This window comes from Saccopteryx bilineata, chromosome 5 (genome assembly GCF_036850765.1).
Source record: "Saccopteryx bilineata isolate mSacBil1 chromosome 5, mSacBil1_pri_phased_curated, whole genome shotgun sequence".
Lineage (NCBI taxonomy): Eukaryota > Metazoa > Chordata > Mammalia > Chiroptera > Emballonuridae > Saccopteryx > Saccopteryx bilineata.
In genome coordinates this window covers 59,658,743-59,676,984 of record NC_089494.1, presented here as the reverse complement: position 1 = coordinate 59,676,984, position 18,242 = coordinate 59,658,743, and the positions used below count along the sequence as shown (strand labels likewise).

Here is an 18,242-nt window from a genome sequence, read left to right as displayed (position 1 = left end):
ATAAAAACCTGGCCAGGAACACTTGAGGTCATTCCCTCACCCAGTTTAAATTCCTTTTTCTCCATAACCAGAGAAGCAGTAGCTTCTGAGGGACCCACCTCTTGCCTGTGTGCTCTACATTAGTGTTCCCTTTCAGAACACAGTTTGTACATTGCGTCTACTCAGCACTTCCAATGGCAGCTCTTTCTCAGGACCTACCAGTTCAGAGCTGGCATATCCATTCATTCAATATGTTACCCACTATGCAACAGGCACTCTGGGCACAGAGATTCAAGGTCCTGTCTTTTAGGAACTCACAGTCTAGGAGAAAAGATAGCCATCTTGCATAGATATAGACATTATTTTGCTTTTTACATATATCTCTCATTCTGCCTTAACAGTATCATGTGAAAGTATTATTAAACTCTCTTTCCAGAAAAGGAAGCTATGGGGGATGGGTAGAGTGTGAAATGGGTGAAGGGGTCAAAAGGTACAAACTTTCGGATATAAATTAAATAAGTCATGAGGATGTAATGTACATCATGGTAACTGTAGTTAAAAATACTGTAGTGTATGTTTGAAAGTCACTAAGAGAGTGTATCTTAAAAGTTCTCTTAAAAGAAAAAAACGTGAGGTGATGGGTGTTAACTAGTCTTCTTGTGATTATTTAAAAAAATATATTTATACATATATTAAAACATTATACATCTGAAATTAATATTATATGTCAATTATATCTCATAAAAAAAGAGGAAGCTGGCCATGGCCGGTTGGCTCAGTGGTAGAGTGTCGGCTTGGCGTGCAGGAGTCCTGGGTTCGATTCCCGGCCAGGGCACACAGGAGAAGTGCCCATCTGCTTCTCCACCCTTCCCCCTCTCCTTTCTCTCTGTCTCTCTCTACCCCTCCCACAGCCAAGGCTCCATTGGAACAAAGTGGGCCCGGGTGCTGAGGATGGTTCCATGGCCTCTGCCTCAGGTGCTAAAATGGCTCTGGTTGCAACAGAGCAACGCCCCAGGGGGCAGAGCATCGCCCCCTGGTGGGCATGCCAGGTGGATCCTGGTCGGGTGCATGTGGCAGTCTGTCTGACTGCCTCCCCGCTTTCAACTTCAGAAAAATACAAAAAAAAAAAAAAAGAGGAAGCTATGACTTAGATATGTGATGTATCACTCATAGGTAGAAGAAAACTAGAACTATGTTTTGAATGTATAGACTTCATTCAGTTTACCAACTCTGGCTCAATGATTTCCCCCACAATGTGAGTTGTTTTCAGATTTCCTCTTTTCTTCCAAAAATTTAAAAATCATCTTTCAGTAAAGTAAAATCTCCTATGGCCTTCATTGGCTGGTGATGATGTTGACATCAAGAACCTACAACCATGGAGTAAAATTCCTAAATCAGGGACTATATTTATATCTCCTAGGGTTTGCAAGCCGAGTACCACTTGTGAGTGGCTGCTGTGAATGCCTGACTATCTTCGCAGTGATGAATGAAAGAAAGCAACATGCATTTCATTAACAATGGCCTTTTGGGGGACATGTTCAAAGAGCTCTAACACACTGTAAAATTGTGTCAATGTCCACTGATCTTTGAAATAAGGAATCAGAATAGAAACAAAATTTAATATTCACTATATTTGTGGAATGCTTATAGTATTATGGGCAGTGATCATATGATATCTTGTTTAATACATAAAGCAAATTTTAGCAACTCCAATTACACAAATGAAGAAACAGAAGCATAGAGCCTAGCCTAAGATTATACAATTAGTAAGTGGCAAAGCAATTATTTGAACCTATGTCTTTTAAGGATATTCAGAGATGGTCATGCTCTAGTTAACTCACAAGAAATAGATAAATAAATGAAAATGTTTATTACCCATAGTGGAGGATATCCCTTTACAGAGTGCAAAATACTTTTTCTCCTATCCATAGCAACACTTTCCTGATGTTACATTATCTGAGCAGCTGTGTCATTATTCAGAAATCTGCAAAGAGAGAGTGAATAGTATAAAAGATGTTTCAATAAAACCATGGTAAGGACAGATAACACTTCAAGACACACACACACACACACACACACACACACACACACCTCCAATGATTGGAATAATTCCCTCTTTGCCCCCATTGCCATCTCTCTGTATGGGCGCTTTTGGAGAAATCATCAGGCTACCTGTCTGATCACTTATTCTGTGTCTGGTATACCTCATCTGAGGGCACATTCTTTCTTTAGATTGTGCCATGCTGAGTTCCCAGAGTAGGTATGTTGTGCAAATCATTTCCTTAGTATGCTAATGAGCATGACTTAGAAAACAAAAAGCTGGGGGTGATGATCATGTTCATAGTTTAAAAATCAAATGTTTGAGAGAAATGCAAATGGTAACAATGTGAAATGGGCACGGTGGCTATCACAGAGTCCCACACTGATTTGAGAAGCATCTCATAGGATTTGTTTTTCTAAAGGATGCTATCTTCTGAAATCACTTTCCCTGAGGGTAATGAAACATTTTGTTTCCTTCAAATATGTATTTATTTAAGTAGTTTATTGCTCAGAGGTCAACCACTTGCCCTTTTCCAAGCTTCTGAGAGACACCTCACTGTCACCTCCAAGTACCATCTTCACATATTTATTTCCATTGCTTGTAACACTTATGCTTAGTAGCTGAACAGACCTTTAAGCAGTAAGTTCATTTTACGGAAACTGTGTCTAACGGTGTTAGCCTCTCACCCACTATGGCTATTTCATAAATGTCAAATGATAAGAAGAGCTGGGATTTGGGGCTTTTCTTATGTGGCTGTGAATCTTGGAAGTAATCCAGCTGTCGAGTCAAAGACAAACGTCACCTGTGCTGTTCAGATCCATCATGTGTATGAAGTGGAAAGATAAGGTTACACCCAGGGAGGTGCTGAAACATGGGAAATCGAACCAACCCATGGGCCACATTAATTAAAGCACAGCTCTGCCAAGCAGGGCTTATCAACAAGGGACCTAAAACTCCCCAAATGAGCGTAGTTCAAGATCAAACCCAGCCAGCCCTTACCCATGACTGAGAGGCACTCGAGGCCCCGTTTGAAGCACAACCTGAACTTTGCTGGCACCAGCCCAAATGCCTACAGTGGGCTTTGATCATGTAGCTCTAAGTGCCGTAGGATTTCAGACCAAGCGGAAGCTCAAGCACCTTCCCAATGAGAAAAGGTGGAGATCAGCGAAAAGCAAGGGAGGCCAAGGACATGAGGCCACGTTGAGAAGCAGTCAGTGCCGCACAGAGTGTGCTCTGAGCCGCAGGTCAGAGCGGAGGCATTGGTGTCCCCCTCACAGACCCCGTCTTTCCACATGTCCCTTGTGTTGTGAAGTTCTTGTGCATCAGCAGTGCTGTGCATAAACATGTATTTCCCTGGTGACTTTATATTCCCTATGCCAGGCGCCATGGCAGTCAGAGAATTTCCATGTGGCCTAGATGCTGGGCAAATATGATGAAGATTACTTTTCTTTGTTACGGAGAGCTAAAACCCAGCCTTGGCTTGGAAAGCTATTCTCAGGACCAGAGTTCGTCCATGTTGAAGAAGATGAGGGATACCCCCAGACCTTATTTCTTGTGTACCTTTCTTTTAGTTCATGGGGTCCGAACAGCTGGCTGCCAAGTGTTGAGAGAAGAAAAGCTGGTGCGTGCTGGTAAAGTGCAGGGTGAGGGGAGCCCAGCAGCAGTGCTGAGTGACACGCTGCACCTTCGCCTGGGCCAGACGGCCTGGGCAGAGGGCTGGGCGTGACCCACACACCTTATGAACTCTGGAGTCTGCAGCTATCGGGAGGAACTCCAAAAAAGGAATTCCTTCCATTTGCATACCCTTCGTGGCATGTCTGAAACACTTGCCCTGTGCACAGAGGAACTGTGTATTTTGTTAATTATGGCACTGTTACCTGGTGAGACAGTTAGTTGAAATGCTGATTTTACCAGTAACAGCCAAAGAATAAGACCCCTGAAGAACCGAATCAAAACAGTAACAGGCCCTGGCCGGTTGGCTCAGCGGTAGAGCGTCGGCCTAGCGTGCGGAGGACCCGGGTTCGATTCCCGGCCAGGGCACACAGGAGAAGCGCCCATTTGCTTCTCCACCCCTCCGCCGCGCCTTCCTCTCTGTCTCTCTCTTCCCCTCCCGCAGCCAAGGCTCCATTGGAGCAGAGATGGCCCGGGCGCTGGGCATGGCTCTGTGGCCTCTGCCTCAGGCGCTAGAGTGGCTCTGGTCGCAATATGGCGACGCCCAGGATGGGCAGAGCATCGCCCCCTGGGGGGCAGAGCACCGCCCCTGGTGGGCGGGCCGGGTGGATCCCGGTCGGGCGCATGCGGGAGTCTGTCTCACTGTCTCTCCCTGTTTCCAGCTTCAGAAAAAGGAAAAAAAAAAAAAAAAAAAAAAAGAAAAAAAAAAAAAACAGTAACAAAACCACAACTCTTCTCTCTGTTGTTACTGTTAGAGAATCATGCACTGCCCCACCTCTCCCTATGAAGCTGGATTTAAAACAAAATTCTTCGCTAACTAAGGTCATCTGCTTTCATGACCTTCACCTCCACCCATGAATCTCCTGCACAGGCACGGACTGGGGTCATGCACTCACCCTGTCACATGTAGCCCTTCTGCATTGTGCACAAGACCCACGGGGTGCTCGATTGTGTTAGAATCCTTTTTACTCAACAAGCTTACAACTGAGCTTTATTCCATATGTTGAATTCCTAACATTGTTTTAAGTCACTAAACTTGTCAGAAAAGGACACAGCCTAGTCCCTTTGGGTCTCCCAATCCAACATGTACATACTAAATAATAAAGGACAGGTCTGCACTGGTTTGTTTATGTGCATGACTGCCTTCCTCATGCTCTGACCTCCTCCTTGCTGTCCGCACTCCAGCCCACTGACTTCTGCTCGCTCCTGGGCACAACAGTCGGGCCCTGTGCACCTGCTGTTTCCAAGTCCACCAGCTCTTCCCCAGGATCTGCACAGCTCACCCACTCACCTCCTTCGAGCCTTTATTCAAAGGTTACTGTCTTTGTGAGGCCTTCCCCAGCCATCCTACCTGAAGTGCCGCTCTACTCCAGACACTTTCTGTCCCCTTTCAGGCTTAATTTTTCCCCTGAGCATTTATTGTCAGACTGTAAATATATACATACTATATATACATATTTTATTTTTCAGCTACTTATTGTGTGTCTTTCTACACACAGGATGTAGGGACAGAGTTTTTGCTTGTTTTGCTCACATGATGTTTACTAGGAATTTTTGAATGAATGAATGAATGAATGGATAAGTAAATACAGTGAGTGGGACCAGGCTTTGTGCTGGCCACTGATGATCAAGCCAATGGTTTCTCATTGCGAGAAGTTTACAGTCTCATGAAAAAGATAGATGTGAAGTATGTAATTAAAACAAAATATGCTTATTGCAGGCAGCTGTGTGAACGAATAGCCTCCTTGTAGAAGTGATGTTTCGACCGAGTCTTGAGCTTATGTGAAGAGCCAGAGATAAGAAAGAATATGGTGAGTTCCAGGTGGGTGAAGCTGGGTTGTGAGCAGTTAAAAAGCACCCAGAGGTGCCATGAAGCTGGTAGTGGGGATGGTGGGGGGCGTCCTGAAGGCCTTGCAAGTCATCCACAGGAGATTCTGCAATGGGGAACCATGCAGGGGGAAACAACATGATCCCAAATAGCTTTCTAATCGGATTTGAGAGAAACAAGATGAAGAGCTAAAATGAAGTAGACCTCAATGTGCACTGACTGTCAAACCTGTCCCTGTGAGAACTGCCTGACTCTGAACAAACAAAACTAGTCATTACATGGAATAGAAATAAAACAATTTCTGGCGATCCTTACAGCTCTAGGAACATACTGAGCTCATTTCTGCCTCAGCATTTTCACCCACTAGGCTCCCCTGTCTGGGAACGTTCTTTTTATCCATCCAAAGCTACCACCCTTCCCAGACACAGCTCAGCCAACCCCTCTGGAGAACCTTCTTTAGTAGTTCTTTCTGTCCTCATTGTTCTCTCTCCTTTGATCTCCTAAAGCACTAAGGTACACTACACATAATTTAGCTCTTAATGCTCTACTTTCTTGAATAAACTGACACCCTATTACCCCAAGCAGAATGTCCTTTCCTTGCAAACAAGGATCCCACATCCCACCCACCCTCTCCTCACCCACCTAGAGAAAGAATCAGACCATACAGTGTCTTTGTAAATGTACCAACTGATTTAGGTCCAGATTATTAAATGTACTATACTGATATTTTACAATCTTAGAATAACTCTTTAAAGAGTCTTAATTTACATATGAGGCTATCTAGGCATATGTAGGGAAAAGCCAGGGGGAAAGAACTAAACTTTAGAGTTACTATCTAATTTAGTTGTCTAAACTCAAACAAAACAAAAAAATTAAAAAAAAGAAAGAAAAAAGGAAAAGAAATGGGAAGGCCAATAGGGATGGCTGAGCACTTATAAAGAGCAAAGGCAGAATGGCCCAAATTTAAAGGCACAGCTCAGTCATAGCCCCATATTAGGCAACTGCCACAAGAATATCCAGTAGAACCTGAAAAACTAAAATTTAGTGAAGTTTGGCCAACTGTATAAACAACTCCAAACTTCAGCATGGTCAGTATTGATATCTAAGGTAATGGAGTAAAACAAGCAGAAATAGTTCTATTTGTAGAGTAAGATGTCATAGTATTTCTTTCTGTTGTTATTTTCGAAGATGAATGAACAGATTAATTAATGATCACTTTATTCATGTATTCTTCCAGGATCTTTTCGTCAATTCTCAAGATCATTGAGCGAATCAACACAAAATAGTGTGTTATCTTTTGACTCCAGTTCAAAAGTCTCAGCATATTGCATTAAAATGTCTTTTGTGAAGATTTGGTGATGTTTTACTAGGCTTTGTTGAGAGAAACAATAAATGGGCTTCTCTTTGCTGATCTCAATCAAGCAGTTTGTCAGACTGTTATAATGTGCTCATACATAAAAGTTATGACAGGTTCTCTCTTGCCTATACTATGTAGCAATTAGCCTATGATTGTTTTGTTTATCCAGTACAGCATGACAGGACACCTATTACACAGTTCTAGTGGCAGGCATGTCAGCATTTCTATTCTAGGTCCTTATATTCAAGAGTTTATAAAACTAGTCATGGACTAAATCTTGGCTTATAAAAGCTACTTCCAAGAAAAAAAAACAATACAAACTAGAAAAAAAATGATCTATATGCTTTGCCATTCTTATGTTATCCATAAGTCCACCAAAAATGAATTAGCAAATCCTTTCCCTTATCTGCTTTTCTTTTTTCTCTAAGGAAACTGTGTATTTTGAGGCCTTTGGGTCACTTTTTAACCTGGCTTGTCTAGTAGAGGTTATCACTTGGAGTGAAAAGAATAAAGTCTTTTTGTGCTATATAAAAATATTTTCCATTAGGTTGTTAGGGGAGGAAGGAAAGTTTGCTAACATTGAAATATCAAGTTTCACCCTGGCCAGTTGGCTCAGCGGTAGAGCGTCGGCCTGGTGTGCGGGGGACCCAGGTTCGATTCCCGGCCAGGGCACACAGGAGAAGCGCCCATCTGCTTCTCCACCACCCCCCCTCCTTCCTCTCTGTCTCTCTCTTCCTCTCCCGCAGCCAAGGCTCCATTGGAGCAAAGATGGCCCGGGCGCTGGGGATGGCTCCTTGGCCACTGCCCCAGGCGCTAGAGTGGCTCTGGTCGCAACAGAGCGACGCCCCGGAGGGGCAGAGCATCGCCCCCTGGTGGGCAGAGCGTCGCACCTGGTGGGTGTGCCGGGTGGATCCTGGTCGGGCGCATGCGGGAGTCTGTCTGACTGTCTCTCCCCGTTTTCAGCTTCAGAAAAATACAAAAAAAAAAAAAAAAAAGAAATATCAAATTTGAGTTCAGGGTTGTATTTGAGTGTAAACAAGATGCTAGTATTACGCTTGCATTTAGATGCTCTTTCTCTTTTTGAAAGATCTTTAAATTTTTAGGGAATAAACAACTACAAGATCAAAGATTCAATCTTTTATTTTTCCTTGCAATGCCAGTAATATTTACTGACTGTAAACTGTGTGCCAGATGCTTTATGAATATTAGGTCATTTAATATTCACACTAGTACTACACAGAGACATTACTGCTTTAGTTTTACAAATGAAGAAACCAAGGCTCAGACCAGTTAAGAACTTGCCAGAGGTCATACAGTGAAGTGGGAACAAAAACCCAGGCCCATGGGCAGAGGTTAAATTATTTTTGGTATTCTATATAATCATTAGAGAGGTTAAGTCATACTAAAAAGTACTAATACTTAAGCGGAACAAACTACATCCAGGTAAGTACTAATAAACAGGTAAAGGGCTTAATTCTGCTTACGTACCATAGTGTTTGAATGGCAACTATTAGGCCTCCGCAGGGCTGGACTTAAGTAAAATAAATGCAAGCAGCCCCTCCATTGAGCATGCCCATTTGTGTCCATGTGGTGGAAATCTGGCATTTTCCCTAGTCGTCTTCAGTTCACTCAGAAAGCTTACCACGGAAGTTAAGTGATTATGAGGGCCAGCAGGCAGCCCTGACTCAAAGCTAGACATGCTCTTGCTCTCAAAGAGGGCCTCACACATTCTGGCTGAAGCCGGATATAGCGTGGTGGGGTACCTCACCTGAAGATTCAGTATTCACGTAACCTAATTTGTCCTCAAACACTTGCTAGTTATGAAAGTTTCATCATCGTCAGATCGACTCCCAATATTCAGTAGTCTAGTGTTTCACATTTTTCAAAAATCACTTTTCTTTCTCATGACTTATAACTTTAATTGGAGGAAAAAGAAAGAAAAAACACAAGAGGAAGAAAAGGGGGGGGAGGGGAGAGAAGAAGGGAGATGTATGTATTAAACACATTTTTAAAACCATCACTGACCAAAAGGGGATCTCAGATGCTCAGATACCCAAAATCTGTTACCATCTTCCATCTTTTTATAATAGTGTATCTATTTTTATTGTAAGCCCAAGAGGCAAAGACCAAGTCAGCCTCACTATTTTGGCATGGTGCCTGCTGCAATATTGATGATGTATCAATAATGATTATAACTTTCCCTGTTATCATTATGTGAATGTTGTTTTAAAAACTTTAATCAGTTGCTTGAGCATTTAAGATGAATGGTTTAAGTCTAAATTCATATTCATACCAAATATATAGGACATATTTTCCATAATTGTTCTTGTCTCTTGGGCCAGTAATACAGTTTATAATCATCATAAAATTTTATTCTTAATTCCTTTTAATTTATCAGAAGGAAAATATGAATGGTTATTACCCAATTAAAATACTCCTGATGCTTTTAAGGTAGACATGGGGTTTTGGAGTTTCACTGAAGACAATTAGAGAAAGAGCAGCTGTGTGACTTCAAAGCGTTTCTAAGCGCTCTGAGTTGGCAGAGATATTCAGCTGTTCAGTACTGTTTCCTACTGTCTTGTTCTCATATCATCTGTGATGTAACCCGGGAAAAATTGGGACAGTTTTCTCATGTGAAAGGTGCAGAATTACGTAACTAGAGTTAGAACTTTTGTTTGGTAACTACAGAATCCATTCTGATACTTTCACATACTCAGCTTATAGTTGCCAAGGGCAGGGAACAGGAAAGTCACCTGAAATAAATGTATAAATCTAAATCTCCCTCCTTGGCTAGACAGAATGCCACCTGCTTTTCGAGCAACGCAAGAGGTTTGCCCTTTGGATGGAAGCTTTGCAGGTGATATGGGTTCTTTTTTTCTAGATGATTTCCTTGCTACTAGCTAGGAAGCAACTCAGGAGGGCAGACTTGGTTACAACAGCTACAGTTTCTTCCAGAGAAATTAGATGGATCAACGCTAACATCCACACAGACAAAAAATGTCAAGTCATCAAAATTGCATTCCAATTCATTATGAAAGAATCACATACAGAACTTAGCCTAATACCCTTTCCTTTGGCATGCTCAATTTGTCTACTTTCTTTTCTATTTGATTATGATCTTATTTGATTATGATCTTAAACCAAAACTGTATTAAAATCTATTTTCATTTCATCCCCCTCACTTACCAAAATACTTTAATTTCATGAATATATGAGTATAGTTCTCTGAAAAGAACCCTCCCTCCTCAAACCCATAAACTTCTAAATGTTTACTTAACATTAAGATGAAAACCTTCTTGGGGAGGGACACTATGAAGATGCCTTATTTGTGTCCAGGCTTTCAAACAATTAATGGACCTTTTTGAGAGAGAACGGGTCTTTGCAGTGATTAGTTGGTAGATGTGCTAACGGAAAAAATGCAAATAGCTTTGGTTTGTAGGGTATGTTAGTGCTGACAAAGAGGTTTGGCACATGTTGCATTATTTGGTAAAAACAAGTATACTTTCAGTTCCTGGAAGTCATTCACAGTTGTCTCCTAACATACTGTTCATTTGTGAATGACATTTTCTTCTTATTATTTTATATTAAGTGAGGGATGGGGAAGCAGAGACAGACTTCTGCCTATGCCCCAACCAGAATCCCCCTGGCAAGCCTCACAGGGGGCTGCTTCTCAGTTGCTCAGCAACCAAGCTATTTCAATGCCTGAGGTGAGGTCATGGAACCATCCTCAGCACCTGGGGCCAATATGCTTGAACCATTCGAGCCATGGCTGAGGGAGGAGAAAGAGAGAGAGAGTGAGAGAGAAAGAGAAAGAGAAGGGGTGGAGAAGCAGATGGTCACTTCTCCTGTGTGCCCTGACTGGGAATCAAACCCAGAACTTACACATGCTAGGCCAACGCTCTAGCACTGAGCCAACCAGCCAGGGCCAACATTTTCTTATTAAATAGGCACATTTTCACCAGAAATATTTAACTGTAGGATCCATATCATAAAAGGTGATGAAACAGTATACACTCATAAGAATAATTACATTTTTCTTTTTTTAAATTAATTTTAACACAGTGACATTGATAAGTCAGGGTACATATGTTCCAAGAAAACATCTCCAGATTATTTTGACATTTGATTATGTTGCATACCCCTCACCCAAAGTCAAATTGTCTTCCGTCACCTTCTATCTGGTTTTCTTTGTGCCCCTCCCTTCCCCCCACCCCCTCTCTCTCCTTCTTTGCCCCTCCCCACCCCCCCACCCTGTTATCATCACATTCTTGTCCATGTCTCTTAAGTCAGAGGACGAGTGGATTAAAAAGCTTTGGTACATATATACTATGGAATACTACTCAGCCATAAGAAATGATGACATCGGATCATTTACAATAACATGGATGGACCTTGATAACATTATACAGAGTGAAATAAGTAAATCAGAAAAAACTAAGAACTATATGAACCCATATATAGAATAATAATATACATTTTAAAAGCACCTTCACGCTCTGGCTGGTTGGCTCAGCAGTAGAGTGTTGGCCTGGTGTGTGGATGTCTTGGTTCGATTTCTGATTAGGGCGCACAGGAAAAGTGACCATCTGCTTCTCCACCCATCCCTCTCTCCCTTCTCTCTCTCTCTCTCTCTCTCTCTCTCTCTCTCTCTTCCCCTCCCACAGCCATGGCTTGGTTGGAGCAAGTTGGCCCGGGTGCTGAGAATGGCTCCATGGCCTGCCTCAGGTGTTAAAATAGATCAGTTGCCGAGCAACAGAGCAACAACCCCAGATGGGCAGAGCATCACCCCATAAGGGGCTTGCTGGGTGGATCCTGGTTGGGCACATGCAGGAGTTTGTCTCTCTGCCTCCCCACTCCTCACTTAAGAAAAAAAAAGGCACATTCAAATGTAGGTCATCACTTCAATGGGTCTTGCCCATGATGGCACATTTGGCACCAGTTGAGTCTTGTGCTAGCATGAGACTCTAATATCTGAGCACTAGTTACTCCAGTTCTCAAAAGCTATGAATTTTGATATATGGCTCCTCATTACGAAAACTTACCTCTTTATGGCTTCACCTAGGTAAGTGTGTGGCTCCGGGCTCTTCTCGTAGTCTCTGACCTAGAAGAATTAAGCCTGGGATACAGGATCTGCAGGCACCAACTTGTAAGGAACGTCTCACAGCTGCAGATATCACTGCCTTCAGTGAGCTCGGAAACTTGAGCCAGGAAACATGGAGTCGCTAAGACATTCAAAGTAAGAACAGAACCCCAACTTTTAAGGGAGCTATCTAAACAGGTGACAAACTGCTATACTTCAAAGGCAGGAAATCCCTTCAAACGTTAAATTGTACGGACACAAAATGAACTAGATTCAGGAAAACTGGGAGCCAGGAATTCAGTGTCATGTTTGTTCCAGTTTAATGAAGCGTGTTTGGTGCATATTAACCTAAAGGTTCCGAGTCTAAGCAGAAGGCAGCTTTTTCCACCAGATACCCACGTTTTCAAGATCTTACTTTAAAAAGTCACTTGAGTTCACATCAGATTGAAGTTACTAAGCACAGCCTCTCTCTGGGGCCAGTTTTTACCCTTAAAATTAGTCTGGTTTAAAATTACAATTACTCAGAGTGCTTAAAAAACTCTGTGGAAACATTCTAATGTCCTCCTGACCATCAAAACTAAGGGAAGGCATCCACCTACAGTGCAGCCTCGGAAAATGGGCAGATGGACTGCTTCAGTTTTGAAAGGCAGCCTGGAAGCTTCCCAATCTCCAGGCACATGATTCCCCAGTAGTTTTTCCCAGCTCAGAATGCAAAGTCTAGATGGATTTCCTGCTAATGCTCACAAGTACTTTGGGCTGTAGCTGTAGCAGTTTGAACCATGTGAGTATAAGGACTAAATTCTTGCCCAATTCTCCCAGAATAAAAGGAGGGCTGGGGGGACAGAGATATGGGGTATGCCATTCTCTTACTGTAGGGCCTCTTCAGCATTCGAAAGAATTACTGAGCAAATGGATAAGGGGAAGGAAATGGGTGGGTGAAAGCCAACTCCATCTTAGAACATAGACATTTTCAAAATGCAAAAATCCAAAAAGGGTTGAGATTGGAAAATTCCTGGGGAACCAAAAAGCTTAACCTACATTCCATAGTTTTATCAACTGAAGCCTCTCTGAGCAAGAAGGTCAAAGTTAACTCCGCTGCCCTGCTCACAAAGCAAGTCAACTTGTTTTGTATGAATAGCTATAAAGTGTTTGCAAGTTTCCTAAACCAGGCACTCGGGATGAATTATGAATGGAATTAGCCAGTTTGACTTGGAATTTCCTCACTTTTACTGGTCTTTAAACAAGGTTTTTTATACATGCATATGTAATCAATGGGACCAACACATGAAATGGCTCTTAACATAAAACACTCTGTTTTAGAGTGATTTTGCAGTTAAGGAAGCTTAAATATGAACTTCTAATGTGGAAAAGGTAGCTTTTACATACTGCTTTAAAACTGATCTGGAAAACTGATGAGCTGGCCACAAGATTTCTGTCAGAAAGTGAAATTAAGTTTATATTTTAAAATACAATTTTAAATGCTTCTTTCATGAAGCCAATCTGCTTTTCATATCCTTATTCTTAGTTACCTTAAAAATACATAAATTTGGTGTTTGGTTATGGAGTTTTTAAGTTGCAGGGTAAAATAATTTAGATAATCATAAATACAGAACACAAGGTAGCCCTTCCTTAGTGCGAAACTACCTTTAAAATTATCATCCTAATGAGTGAATGCTACAAGTATACTTCTGATTTAATTTTGGCTATTAGCTATTTCACACTTTAATATACATTCTTCCATATAAAACTTGTACTGTCTTAAAATTTCCCTTAAACTGACATGTCCAAACTGATTTCAATAGCAGTTTGTATGCATAAAAACTATGCAATCGGGATCAATGTCAAGTTTTGGAGAGAAAAATGAACTTGGATTGTTTATTACTCCAACAAGGTACATGGTCAGATTTATCCCATGTGCAATAAATATAAAAGAAGATTAAAATAAAACATTTCCTTACTGCTTATGCAGAAAGTAAAACACAACCAACTCCAATAATGCTTTTCTCATGTAGTTAATATAACAAAATGTTTGGAACATTTAACATATAAAAGAAAGGTACTAATTAAAGTACACATAAAAATTTAAAAGTGTGAAAAGCAGTTGAAAAAAATACTTTTCAGTCACTTAGAATAAATTACTTGCACATTTTAATAGTCTTGTAGATTTCAGTAGTAAAATGTTTTAACAAACTTCTCCTTGCCTTTTTACCTTTTCAAGTACTTTAAATATATAAAGGATAGAGAATATTCTTTCTTTATAACACATTCAAAAGTATCCACCATCTTGACAGACTGTTATTACGGCAATAATTTTGTAGCATTTCTATAGGATGGAAAATAGTCTCTGATTGTGTTTAAGGAAGAAAATAATGGGGAAGAACCCCTTTAAAACATATTCTTATATTTATTAAAATGTATTAATTTCCAAGTTTCTTTATAAAACCTTTAATATTACTATATTATACAGACTACACTTATAGGTTTGGAAATCCTCTTCCCTCCACTAAACTCTTTAGATAAGGGTGTAATAATCTTGTTTTAAAAATTTTAAATTACTTAGAGCAATTATATATCTACCTGAAGAGAGATAAAAATAGTAGTCATGGTGTTATTTTTAATAGGAAATTTTTTTTCCCTGAAGGACAGATGAACTTCACTCTGAAATGCAAACACAGAACAAAATAATCAAGTAAAAATTTGTCTTGAAAAAAAAAAAAAAAAGATTTGTCTTGAACTTTGTAAATCAATGAAGGCATGTTTATCATAAAATTTTAAATACAAGACTTTCGAGAAAAATCTTGTGTAGTAAAGCATTTTTTTCTGTGTGTTCATAAACATACTTGCCCTTTACTTTTAAAGGCAACGCTGGCCCTGCACATTCACAATTGCTATCTGCAGGGAATGGCTCAAAAGCCGAGTTAGGATGGGGCATGTAACCTGTACCTTCCCCGCAGGCAAGCACATTGAGTCAAAGAGGAATTTTATTATTTACATGCATTCCTTTTAATTCTGTTTTCATTAGCTATCAAAGCCTTTGATAGGAAATGTCAAACCAATTTAAATTGACTTGTTTGATTTTTTTTTAACTTCTATGATCCAGGCTAGGGTATTTCAAATTCCATAGTTGCAAGTGACAACAAACAAACAGGGTTAAAAAAAAAATTGTTAAAGAGCACTTTTTTCATATAACATAACAAAGAAACAAAAATCTAAAACATGGGCTATAATTCCCACTATAAATTAATTATATTTCTTTTAGACTAGAAGTGTCAAGTGAACATTGCTCATCAAAATATTTTTGGGTGCTCCATTTGCCTTGAATATTACCTTGCCACATAAAAACCAAACGTTCTTGCCATCTGGAAAATTAAAAATATAAGGAAGCCTCATCCTAGCAACCTGTGCAAGCCTCTATAGGAAACTGGAGGATCTTATGTGGTAACTCTGACTTACCTCTTCTGGGCTTTAGCAACAGGTTTACTCATAAATACTTACTTTCTAGTAAAATGTAGCTAATTCTTAAATGCAGCTCAAAAACTTGGATATCCCTGAGGAGAAATGAAGCCACGAAATGTGTCACTGCCCATTTATTTCCTATTTCACTAACTTCTAATTAATTCACTGCTAATATCGACTCCTCAGATGGCAGCGTTTGCTTCATTTTGGAACTGCAAACAAGACGTGGCCCATTGATTATCCGCAGCTAAAAAGCACCCATCTTTCATTGGGCGCTGTCACCGACATCTCCCTGCTAGAAGATAAATACTTTTCAGAACTCGCACCCCTCTTTACAAACCTGCGCGGGCCTTGCGCGGGGAGGGGGAGGCAAGACTTTGGTGGGAGCTGCTTCTCTTCAGCAAACCGAGGGCTGCCTGCAAAAGCGCACGCAGCGTGTTCGAGCAATTTCCTGCCGATTCCAGATTCCACTCTGAGCAGCGCGGAGAGGAAGTCGAACTTCTTTTCCAGGCGGAGCTTCCACGTTGGGCTTGGGGGTCCCCGGCCGCGGCTCCTGGCCGGGGCGGAGGAGGGGCGCAGAGCCAGTGCCCGTCCCGCCAGTGCGCCCAGGTTTCCGCCCCAGCGCAGCCGGGAGGGTGGCGGAGTTGGGTCCTGGGAGCCGTGGGGCACACGGCACTATCGACTAGGGCTGAACAGGGAAGAATTTTCTCCCACCCCGAGTATGCACTTGAACCCGCGGCGAAGCCGGCGACCGCGCGCTCCAAGCGCACTCGCGCCCCGGGCGGAGCGGGCGTGGGTCTCGCGTGCTCCTCGGCCTCCCTCGGCGGAGCGGCCAGGCCCGTGGCGCTGGGCTGGCTGGCTGGCTGGCTGGGGCCCTCACCCCATTCCCCGGGGTTGGCACCGTCCGGGGCAGCGCAGCCACTACGAGACCCTGAATTTCCGAAAGCAGAGACCTAGGGCCGCCAGCGGCAAAGCTTGACCTACACTTCATTTTACGATTTGGAGAAAATGTTTCAGAGGGTGTGTATGTAGGGAGGGGGTACTGTAAATATGATTTCGAAGGGGGCGAGGGCAAGCCTTGAGTGCGCGGGCTCCGGGTGGCGCGACCGCGCGGCGCCCTGGCGGGGATTCCCGGTCTCGCAGCGCACCCTAGTGGACGCCCTTCCTTCGTGCCCGCTTCCTCGGCACTCGCGCGCCTCTCCCCAGTTCATTCCAACCTGCAATATATTACTTCTTCCGAAGTATTGACAATCAATGCATGAGGCTCCAGTAACCCCGGAGCTTTTGTCTGTAATCGGCACATTTATTCCCATTTAGGAAGAAAAATCCGAATTAAATCCCCGTGACCCAGATTGGGTTACAGTGTCATTTTCCCTGGATCCTCTTTTAAATCCACTCCACACTGCTTCTCTGTCTATTACATGCTAATTTAATTTTACTGTGGACGATATTTTCAGCATTTGCTGAGGACAGTAAATTTTGTAGTTTATGTTATTTCACTTTTTATGACTTTTTAACACTTAATAAAATTTTATTAGAGCACTTTTGTGTTTACAAGGCCACAAAACTCTTGGCAGGTTGTCAGAAGTCCTTTTTATTATGATCCTACTGATATACTGCGAGTAATGAAATAATCATGTCCAGAAATGTATCAAAGGCCAGAGGGATTATCCCACTTAATAGCTCCACAGATGCGCCCAGAAGAATGCGGACACGCGGCAGAACGGGCTTAGAGACGGCAGGAGGAAGGAGGAAGCCCCAGCTCCTTTGCTATTTCTGTTGCTTTCCTAAAAGGCTACATGCAGGGTCATGTGACTTTCCGCGGTCTCAATAAAAAAAAAATTATTCTATTACAAAATGTGCTTTTCTTTTTATTCTCCTTGTGTGGGCATTTAAGACTGTTCGAGTGGCAGTGGGGCTGGCTTTGCATATTTGTGTCAGTCACTTTCTTTTCATTTTTAAGTGTACTTTTGTGCCATTTAAGCAGCGGATGGTGACATTGGTGTTGATCAGTACGACTTCTACAGTCCACACGGAGAGGAGGCACTGGGAGGGACTCAGGAGGGCACGAGGTGTTTTAAGGTCCTTCCCCTCCTGCCATACAATACCTTTTGCTCTTGCTTCTTGTTTTGTTTTGCAAAACGGGAATAGTGACTTGAGGACTCTGCTTTCTTAGAGAACCACAGTGTGCTTGCTGCTTGTGTTTATTTATTTATTTTGGTTAAGACTTTCTATGAAGACTGAGCTATTGCAGCCTTTCTTTTTTTTATAAAAAGAAAAAGCCATTTCCTTTTCTTTTAAGTATATAGGTGATCATTTAACACACTGGTGTTAAGTTCATTCTTGCGGCAAAAGAAGGCCATTGTGCTTCCTGACCCCGAAAGCAAGGTGGGTGGCTTTGTTTTATAATTAAATTTCTGTCTCCAGCATCATGTTTCTCTTTCTCTGTTATTTCCTAAATGGTGTGCCAAAGCGATCAAAGAGTTGAGGAATGAAATCATAAATGGAGTGATTTTGAAATTATTGTTGCTCCATCCAGAGCACGTGTGTTTCTAAACTTTTTCTTTGAAGGATTTTGGCAGTGTTTTTCACAAGCACGTGTGTGTGTGTGTGCGTGTGTGTGTGTGTTTCATGTTCCAACACATCCCATTCGGATTCTGCAGTCTGTCGCTGCTTCAGACGCGCCCTGGGGAGCACGCTCCTCTCCCTGGACTGCCTCCATCGCACACATGTGGGTCCTCTCCCATTCGGATGGGCGTGAGGCTGCTCATGGGAGCTCTTTGATTTCAACTTCAAGGAAGCAATTTTGTTCTTTGTATGTCATTTGCTT

The 18,242-nt window shown here is 42.0% G+C and overlaps 1 long non-coding RNA gene across 1 annotated transcript; it reads right to left on the bottom strand.

The window, feature by feature from the left end:
- Positions 1-1,646: 1,646 nt before the first annotated feature.
- LOC136306408 (uncharacterized) lies at positions 1,647-16,186 on the bottom strand. Its single transcript, XR_010725650.1, has 4 exons — positions 15,753-16,186; positions 14,534-14,614; positions 11,919-11,977; positions 1,647-1,963 (listed from the first exon to the last, which is right to left on the bottom strand). It is a non-coding gene; the product is annotated as an uncharacterized lncRNA (long non-coding RNA).
- Between the last annotated feature and the right edge of the window lie 2,056 nt (positions 16,187-18,242).